Genomic DNA, 8,762 nt, shown 5'->3' with positions numbered 1-8,762 from the left:
CAATCTCCTAGGGCTATGCAAAGCTTCTAAGTTTTTGTGATCTGTCCAAACCTCAAAAGGGTGGCGGGCCCCCTCTAGCCAACGTCTCCAAGAGGAAAGTGCGGCTTTGACTGCGAAAGCTTCCTTTCCCCAGACATTCCAATTTCTCTCTGACTCAGAAAATTTTCGAGAGAGATACGCACATGGTTTAAGTCTATTATCCTCCCCCCGTTGTAGGAGGACACCCCCAATCGCCGTATCGCTGGCGTCTACCTGCACTATGAAGGGGCGATTTTCATCGGGGTGTTGCAGCACCGGTTCAGATATAAATTGCTGCTTTAAGAGATCGAAAGCTAGTTGGCATTGTGGTGTCCATATGAATTTAGCAGTTGGTTTTTTGGCTTGTTCCCCTTTGTTTTTTGTTTTTAATAGTTCTGTGAGGGGAAGTTATTTGAGCAAAGTTCTGTATAAATTCTCGGTAGAAATTAGCAAACCCTAGAAAGGTTTGCAGTTCTTTACGGTTTGTGGGGGTTTGCCATTCTTGAACTGCTTTAACTTTGCTCGGATCCATTTTTAGCCCACCTTTTGAAATGCAGTATCCCAAATAACAGTTCAGATTTGTGAAATTCACATTTAGACAATTTGATGGGCAACTTGTTGCTCATGAGGGTAGTTAATACTTGTTGTACTAAATGTACATGTTCTTCTTCTGTTTCAGAATAAATTAATACATCATCCAAGTAAACGATTACTCCTTTATATAAAAATTCGTGTAAAACTTCATTGATCATGGACATGAAAACCGAAGGTGCCCCAGCCAGGCCAAAAGGCATGACTAAATATTCATACTGCCCTAAGGGCGTATTGAAAGCGGTTTTCCATTCATCCCCCTCTCTTATACGAATGTGGAAGTAAGCATCTTTTAAGTCCAATTTCGTGAAGATCTTACCTTGCGCCACAACGTTGAGTAGGTCTCTGATGAGAGGTATGGGATAGGCATTTGTGGAGGAGACTGCATTAAGTCCTCTGAAGTCAGTGCACAGTCTTAATCCTCCATCCTTTTTTTTTAACAAACAGTACTGGAGCGGCATGAGGACTATTTGCTGGTCAGATAAATTCCCTTTTCAGATTAGTGTCAATAAATTTGCGGAGCTCCTCTCTTTCTATAGGGCTCATTGGATACAATCTGCCTTTAGGTAAGGTGGCTCCTGGAAGGATTTCTACTGCACAATCCGTCCTTCTATGAGGAGGAAAAGTGTTCACTTCTTCTTCTGTGAAGGCTTGTAAATAAGCTCGATATTCTTTAGGTATTTGATTGATTTCTTCCTGGGTTAGGAGGGCTTGTTCCATGAGGGTAGGATTGGTACCCCAATTTTGGTCCCAACGATGATTTTTGCAGCTCTCGTGTCTAAAAGTAATGCTTCCAGCCGGCCAGTCAATGTCTGGGTTGTGGTCCCACAACCACCTGCTCCCTAAAATCAGCAGGTATTTGGCTGTAGAGCTGATTACAAATGAACTCGTCTCCCAATGCTGTCCCATTCCTGTGATTACAGGTATTGTTTCAGTGGTAACTGGATTCATATTGGTACCATCCATTTGTTCAAAAATAACTGGAGTCTCTAGTTCTTTCTTTGGGAGTACTATTCCATTGACTAAAGCGGGTGCAATAATGTCTCTGGAGCATCCAGAATCAATAAGTGTCAATAAATTTGTGGAGCTCCTCTCTTTCTATAGGGCTCATTGGATACAACCTGCCCTTGGGTAAGGTGGCTCCTGGTAGAATTTCCACTGCGCAATCGGTCCTCCTATGGGAAGGTAAGGTGTTAGCTTCTTCTTCTGTGAAAGCTTGTAGATAGGCTCGGTATTCTTTAGGTATTTGATTGATTTCCTCTTGGGTTAAGAGAGCCTGTTCCATTAGGGTAGGATCGGTACCCCAATTTTGATTCCAATGGTGATCTCTACAGTCGTCTTGCCGAAAAGTAACGCTCCCGGCTGGCCAATCAATGTCTGGGTTGTGGTCCCACAACCACCTGCTACCCAAAATCAGTGGGTATTTGGCTGCAGAGCTAATTACAAAGGATCTCGTCTCCCAATGCTGTCCCATTCCTGTGATCACAGGTGACTGGGTTCAATTGGAGCCGTCCATTTGTTCAAAAATAACCGGAGTCTCTAGTTCTTTCATTGGGAGTACTAGTCCATTGACTAAAGCGGGTGCAATAATGTCTCTGGAGCATCCAGAATCAGTAAGTGCTTGCACACGAATATGAGTTTTTCTTTCGGGATTAACTAACGTAACTGGCATGAATAATATGGACCCTCGGGGTCTTTCCACTATGGGAACGGACTGCTTTTTGATCTGCCGTTTGGGTCCGGTTACAACAGATCCATCTTGTTTCCCGAACTGGGGCTCCCGGGTCCTTCTTCTCCGATTAGAGCGGTTGAATCAAATTCCATGATTTCTTCTAGCTCTAAACTTTTCTTGGGTGGATTTCTTCGAGATGAACCTCGCCCTCTTGTGGTTCGTGGAGCCGGCGTCGCGCGGTATGGTGGGGGAAGGGTGGTAGAGGCTGTACGCACTGGCTGGAACAGAGTTCGTTGCACAGGCCTGAGTGGACATTGTGCTGCGTAGTGACCGCTTTGGCCACAATGTAAGCACAGTCCTTGTCGCCATCTAGCTTCTCTCGCTCCTTGGGTCGCGTATCCTGCTCCCCTTCCCCCTCTCACAATTATTGAAGTTCTTCGGTGCTCTGTTGCTTGCTGCTGCTCCACAAGCCGTACTTCCTGCATCCGGTTTTCCACTTCACATGCCAATTGAATCCAACCCAATAGTGTGGGGGGATTGTTCTGCATAAGAGCCCGATCTAGCAATTTGGGGTTCATGCCTTGTTTAAACAAAATTATTTTTGTAGAGTCCTCACATCTTGGGCATTTGGCGGCTAACTGTCGGAACTTAGTAACATAGTCTTTGGCCGACAGATTACCTTGTCTAATGGTTTGTAATTGTTCGGGCTCTATCTTCTTCTAACGGGTCTTCATATTGAGCTTGGAGAGCTGCTACCAAGCCTTGTAAGGAATCTAATTCTGGGGCCCCTAGTTCATACAAAGTTACATACCATTCTACCGCTTTTCCTTGCAACCTGGATCCTAGGTGTTCGATTTGACTGGCTTCGTCCTTGAACAAATGTCCCCAACGATTGAAAAACTGAAGCGCTTGCACTAAGAAAAATCCTAGTTTCATGGGATCCCCGTCAAACGTGGCTCCCAGTTTCACCCATCCCATCGGTAACTCTTGGGGTCTGGCGACTGGTGATGGTAACAGGTAGTACTGTAGGGGTGCTGGCCTCTGTCCAGGTCGTGCATCAGGTTGTCACGGAACCGGTTGCATTGGGGGTTGTTGAGGTCGCGGGTACCCCTGCCGTCTTGGAGGTGGAGGGCCCTGTGGCCTCGGTGGCGGAGGGCCCCACGGTCTCGGAGGCGGAGGACCCTGCGGTACGTGCCTTGGTGCTAGGCCCCATGGAAAAGGTTGACAAGGTGGCTGCTCTTGCGGTTGACGAGGCGGCAGTTCCTGTGGCGGTGGGAGTCCCGGGGGATGCTCCTGTGGTTGGAACGGTTGTTCTCCTGGGGGAGGTGGCGGCTCCTGCAGCCCTTCCTCTCCTCCGTCTCCCAGGGGCTCCTGAGGGAGCTCTTCTGGTATCCCGTCCGGTGGATCTTGCGGTTGGTCAGATGGTGGCATCACTGGTTCTTGCTGATCATCCTCTGGCAAGAGCAGCAGTTGCCAGTCCCGAGGGGGGGCTTGACCTTGTGCCGGCCGCAGTCCGGGTAAGCCCCTCTGAAGAGCTGCTACCCCTCAACCGATCAAGATTCTAGGATGCTCTCCAACTTCTTGCGGGGCATCCTCTCCTCCATCTCCTACAACCAGTACTGATAGCAAGTGCACTGCATGCGCCAGGCTCTCCTCCATGCTGCTAATCCTGTCTTCTAATCTTTGTACGTGTCGTGGTACTGAAGTATCGACATCCTCGTATGGCGGTTCCTAGGGCATCTCTGCTGGGAATTGTGTAGTGTCTATATATTTTTCAGAGGAGGTGGTTGCTCGGGGCCAAGGCCGAATCTCTCCCATTCCAGTGGCCCCGGTACTCTCTCCTTCCTCCGATATGCCAGCCAGGATTCCTTTCATTAGTCCCGTTATCGCCGAAATTCCAGCATCCACAGCTAATGTGCAGCTTTGTAATTGTTGCCAACTATGATTGCTTGACTCGCGCTGCCCCGTCCACGGGGCGACTTCAGCGTAGTCCCAACTCATCATATCGCCACGGGTAGTTTCCCAAACCTGGGTGCTTTTGGTACCTCTTGGGTCCCACTCCAATTGGTTGGATTCTCTATTCCAGTAATACCACGGCTGGTTACTGGTATGCTCCATTAACGAACCGACAGTCCTTCTCCCATCCATCTGCGACCTGGTAAACACCGTGCTTGCTCTCCTCTCCCTTGTCTCTCTTGGCCTCGAACCCCACTGCCTCGGTGTAGGCAACGATATCAGGGGTTCTGCCGCCGCCCTTGGTCGAGCTCCCCAGTCCCTCTGGACCTCCTGGGTGCCAGCTCTGTCAGAAGCAAGGGTATACAGTGTTGCACGACTTGACTCCGTTTCCGCCAAACAGGTTGCCTCGTAGTAGTAAGTTCCAGTCCTTCCGTGTTAGAAACATATGGATCAAACAAAGGGTCCCTGTTGGGCACGGCCTTGGTATCCGTCTCCTCTGGCCTAGGCATTGGAACAGATGTGATTCGTAACAAAATGTCAGACTGTGGCTTGCTAAAAGTTGCAATCCAGACTACCCCTTGCAATGAGACATGAGTCCATCAATTTCAAAAGGTTTACTGAAGATAAACAACCATTATAGTCCACAGTCCAAGATACAAGGATCTTGGCTGATATTGAAGCATTGTTACGAATGACAGGTAAAAGCTGAGGTACAGAATAGCAATTCCCTGCAGGCCCCATCCTCCCCCACAGTTCTCAAAACAATCGGCCTGAGGGTGAGAAAGTGAAAGCTTCTCAAGGTTTGAAAGGCTGTAGTCAAAACATTCCTCTTCTCCCTGTGATCTTCCAGTGAACTGCTTACCACCTGCAAAAGAAGCACTTAAGATACTGATAGGAATAAAATGGAGTCCCTTTGGTTTAAACATACATAAAACATAGTCAGAACCTGACAAACAGAGCCATCCAGTTGGCTATTGTCCCCAGCACTTGAAAGGCATATGAGCATGCAGTAGGACAGTTCCGGGCTTTTTGGGCATATTCTGGGTTGCAGCAGCAGTGGTCTATCCCGGCCAAGCAATTGCTGCAGTTCTGTGTTGCTCAGCGAGCATGCAGATTGGCAGTCAAGTCTATTAGGGGACAGCTGGCAGCTTTAGCATTCGTTAGCAAAGCTCGGGGTGTGACTGAACTTACTGGGGATTTCCGGGTTTGGAAGATGCTCGAGGGCTGGGCCAGGTAATTGGTAGCCCCTAAAGATAAGAGGCAGCCCATTTGCCCTGCTATTCTTCGTGGCTTACGCTCAGCATGGAGATCAGTCTGTAGTTCTAATTTTGAGGAAAAGCTTCTTCATGCTGCTGCATTGACTGCATTTTTTGGTGCCCTGCGTGTGAGTGAACTGGTGGTTCAGTCGCGGAGCGATGTCTCAGGCCGAGCCTTATGTGCCCAGGATGTCACGTTTCTGGATGGGAAAGTGTCCATCCAGATTAGGAGATCCAAGATGGATCAGAAACAGGTGGAGTTGGAGCTTATACTGGGCCCTTGCGGTGAGAAAGGTTTATGCCCAGTCAAGGCCCTCCGACGTTATATAGTGGTAAGGGGTGACGATCCTGGTGTATTATTTCATCATGGAGACTTGTCTTCTTTGACACGTTACCAATTTTGGACAGTGACTAGCAGGGCATTGCACCAGTTCGGTTTGTCAGGTGTCAACTTCAGCACCCATTCTTTTCAGATTGGGGCCGCCTCTACGGCTGCAGTAATGGGATATACAGGTGAGGCCATTCAGAGGGTGGGCAGATGGTGTTCTGCTGCCTATCGGTCTTACATTCGGCTGTTGCCTGCTTTGGGATTTTCCACTGATTGAATTCTTTCCTTAGGTGCGGCGGGTCATCCTGAGAGGAAGCGGATCTTCATTGTGGGACACAGTATGGTGTTCTGGGCAGCTGTTCAAGCCAGGAAGTCACCGATCGGATCTCAGCTTGGGCCAATCGAATGGTGTGGCCGGCGGGCACTTCGGTGGTCAGGGTTACTGCCTTTTCTGTTTAGGGGAAGGACCGGTTCTCCCCCGCATAGTGTGGTCATCCACTTGGGTGGCAATGACCTAGGTTTGATGAAAGGCAGGGCCCTGTCTTTGCAGGTGATCGCAGACCTTAGAGCGATCAAGGCTCGTTGGTCCAGAATGTATATATTCTGGTCCGCAATTCTCCCTAGACGAGTCTGGAGGGAGACGTTGGAACCTAGGGGTATGGCAAGGGTTCTTCGCTGGGCCAATAGGGCCATTCAGAAGGCTTTAGCCCGGGGGCTGGGAATATACCTGCCCCATCCCAGGATTAAGGCCGTGTCTGCCACCCTTTACCGGAATGATGGGGTTCACCTGTCTGTGGCTGGTAATGACATCTTCTTAGATGACCTGCGGCAAGGTCTCAGGTTGGCACTAGGCCACCTGTGGAGCACGGGGGCCTAAGCAGAGGCTTGGCCTTTCGCATTGGCAGGAGAAATTGGGGAGTAGGGAGCGGGCTGGTGAGTACCCCTTTGGCAATTCCCCAATGGTGGGGAAAGGGGTCTGTCAGGAAGGAGGGTATGCCTCATGGTTGCCACCACCTGTCCAGACCACCTCCAGGGAACCCCAGGTTCAAGTCCTTCTCTCATGCTGTACAGCTGAGGCTTTAGGAGCTTGATGGGGGGGGAAGCTTTGCCTGGCCGGCTGGGTCCAGACCATTCTATTAATGGCTCAAGCTCGGGGCAGCGGGGCTCGGCCATGCAGGTCAAGGCGGAGGTCCAGGTGGGACCCCGTGGCTTGACCTTTACCGCCAGTTTGCCTTGCCGCAGTTGTTAGTGTTGATGTTGTGTTTAATAAAGCAGCCCTTAGTTCCAACTACTGTGTCTGTCTCGTTCTTCCAACTGTGAGGGCAATCGCCAGCCTTCCCCCTCCCTGCAGTGGCAACTTCCCAGGCAGAACACAGAAGACATGAAGTTCCCATGAGGAAGATGTTAGATCTCCTTATGGCTACAGATGCCTTCCATTGTGCTCATATTGACCCGTTTTTATATGTTTTAGTTTTTTCTGTTCTGCTCTGTCTACTGATATGGATAGGCACAACATTTAAAAGTAACTAAACAGCAAGAACATTAAATGGTAGATTATAAAGAACTTGTATCCCAAAGCCCAAAGCCCAAAGCCAGGTTCCATCCAAAATACTCACTATCCAAGAAACCAAAATGCCAGCAAGTCACAGCTCAGATTGAGACGGAATCCTCCCCCACCCCTGCCTTGAATGCTTCAAAAGAGTTTTCTCCTTCTGCAAGAGGTCTAACTGATTCTCCCTTTTTCGTAGAAATTTTTTAATTAGAGAAAAAATAAGATTTTTTTTATTAGAGAAAAAAATAACCATGTTTTCCCTTTGGTATGCAAAGATGCTTGGAAGCTGGAGGAATCACTAAAGGAATTTTCCTGTGGTCACAAAAGGATTCATCTTTTTGACCCTTGACATTACTAGAAGCAACAACTTAAATTAGTAAAAATGGCAGAATGTTTTTAAAAATGTAAAATATTAACATGTAGTTTAATTAATTTAATTAAAATGGGGATGGATTCCACCACTTCCTTCCACCAAGTCTTCCTCCAACAGAGAAAGAGTTCTTCCATTAAAGAAAGGTTGTTACATCAGTAGAAGTCTTTTTCTACCAGAAAATTTATTTTCCATTGGAAGAATGCTTGGGAAAAGATTCAGAAGGTCCAACACAGATTGCAGAATTCTTTTTGTTCTAGAATTTAGGCACAGAGAATACATATGGCCAGGGCTTTTTTTCAGCAGGAACGCGGTGGAACGGAGTTCCGGAACCTCTTGAAAATGGTCACATGGCTGGTGGCCCCGCCCCCTGATCTCCAGACAGAGGGGAGTTGAGATTGCCCTCCACGCTTCTGAGCGGTGCAGAGGGCAATCTCAACTCCCCTCTGTCTGGAGATCAGGGGGCGGGGCCACCAGCCATGTGACCATTTTCCCCGAGGGCAACCCACTGAGTTCCACCACCTCTTTCCCCAGAAAAAAAGCCCTGCCTACAGCCCTATTCATAATCTGCTTTGCTTGTTTAATTCAGTTGGTTATGATAACTTTAGAAAGGAGGGACAGGGACAGGAAAGAGGCAAGGCTTTTCTCCCCTGCCTGCAGTTGTTGTTGAGGCTCTTCTTCACCACTTTTTCTACCTGCCACCTGAGAATTCAGCGTTTGCAATGCAAACGGTTCACAGTAAGTTCTATCTGAGGCTTCCAACTCCTTGCGTTTTCAGAGAGAATTAATTTGCTGTGTGGATTCTGAAGTGTGGGAATTCAGTATGAGCTGGAAAAAAATGCCTATCTTAACATGGAAGAATGATCAAAGCATTATTATGCTGAACTGGGAGAGAACAACGGATCTCCGGTTCTAAATTTAATATGTGGAAATCCTCTGATGTGGATTGTACAGTGTACAGTGTACAAAGAATTGAAGCATTAGAGGTCAGTCTGATGTGCTGGTCCCAAGGATGCTGA

The sequence above is a fragment of the Eublepharis macularius genome, chromosome 14 (genome assembly GCF_028583425.1).
Source record: "Eublepharis macularius isolate TG4126 chromosome 14, MPM_Emac_v1.0, whole genome shotgun sequence".
NCBI lineage: Eukaryota > Metazoa > Chordata > Lepidosauria > Squamata > Eublepharidae > Eublepharis > Eublepharis macularius.
The sequence above is the reverse complement of the archived record's forward strand: the minus strand, read 5'-3'. Positions refer to the sequence as shown.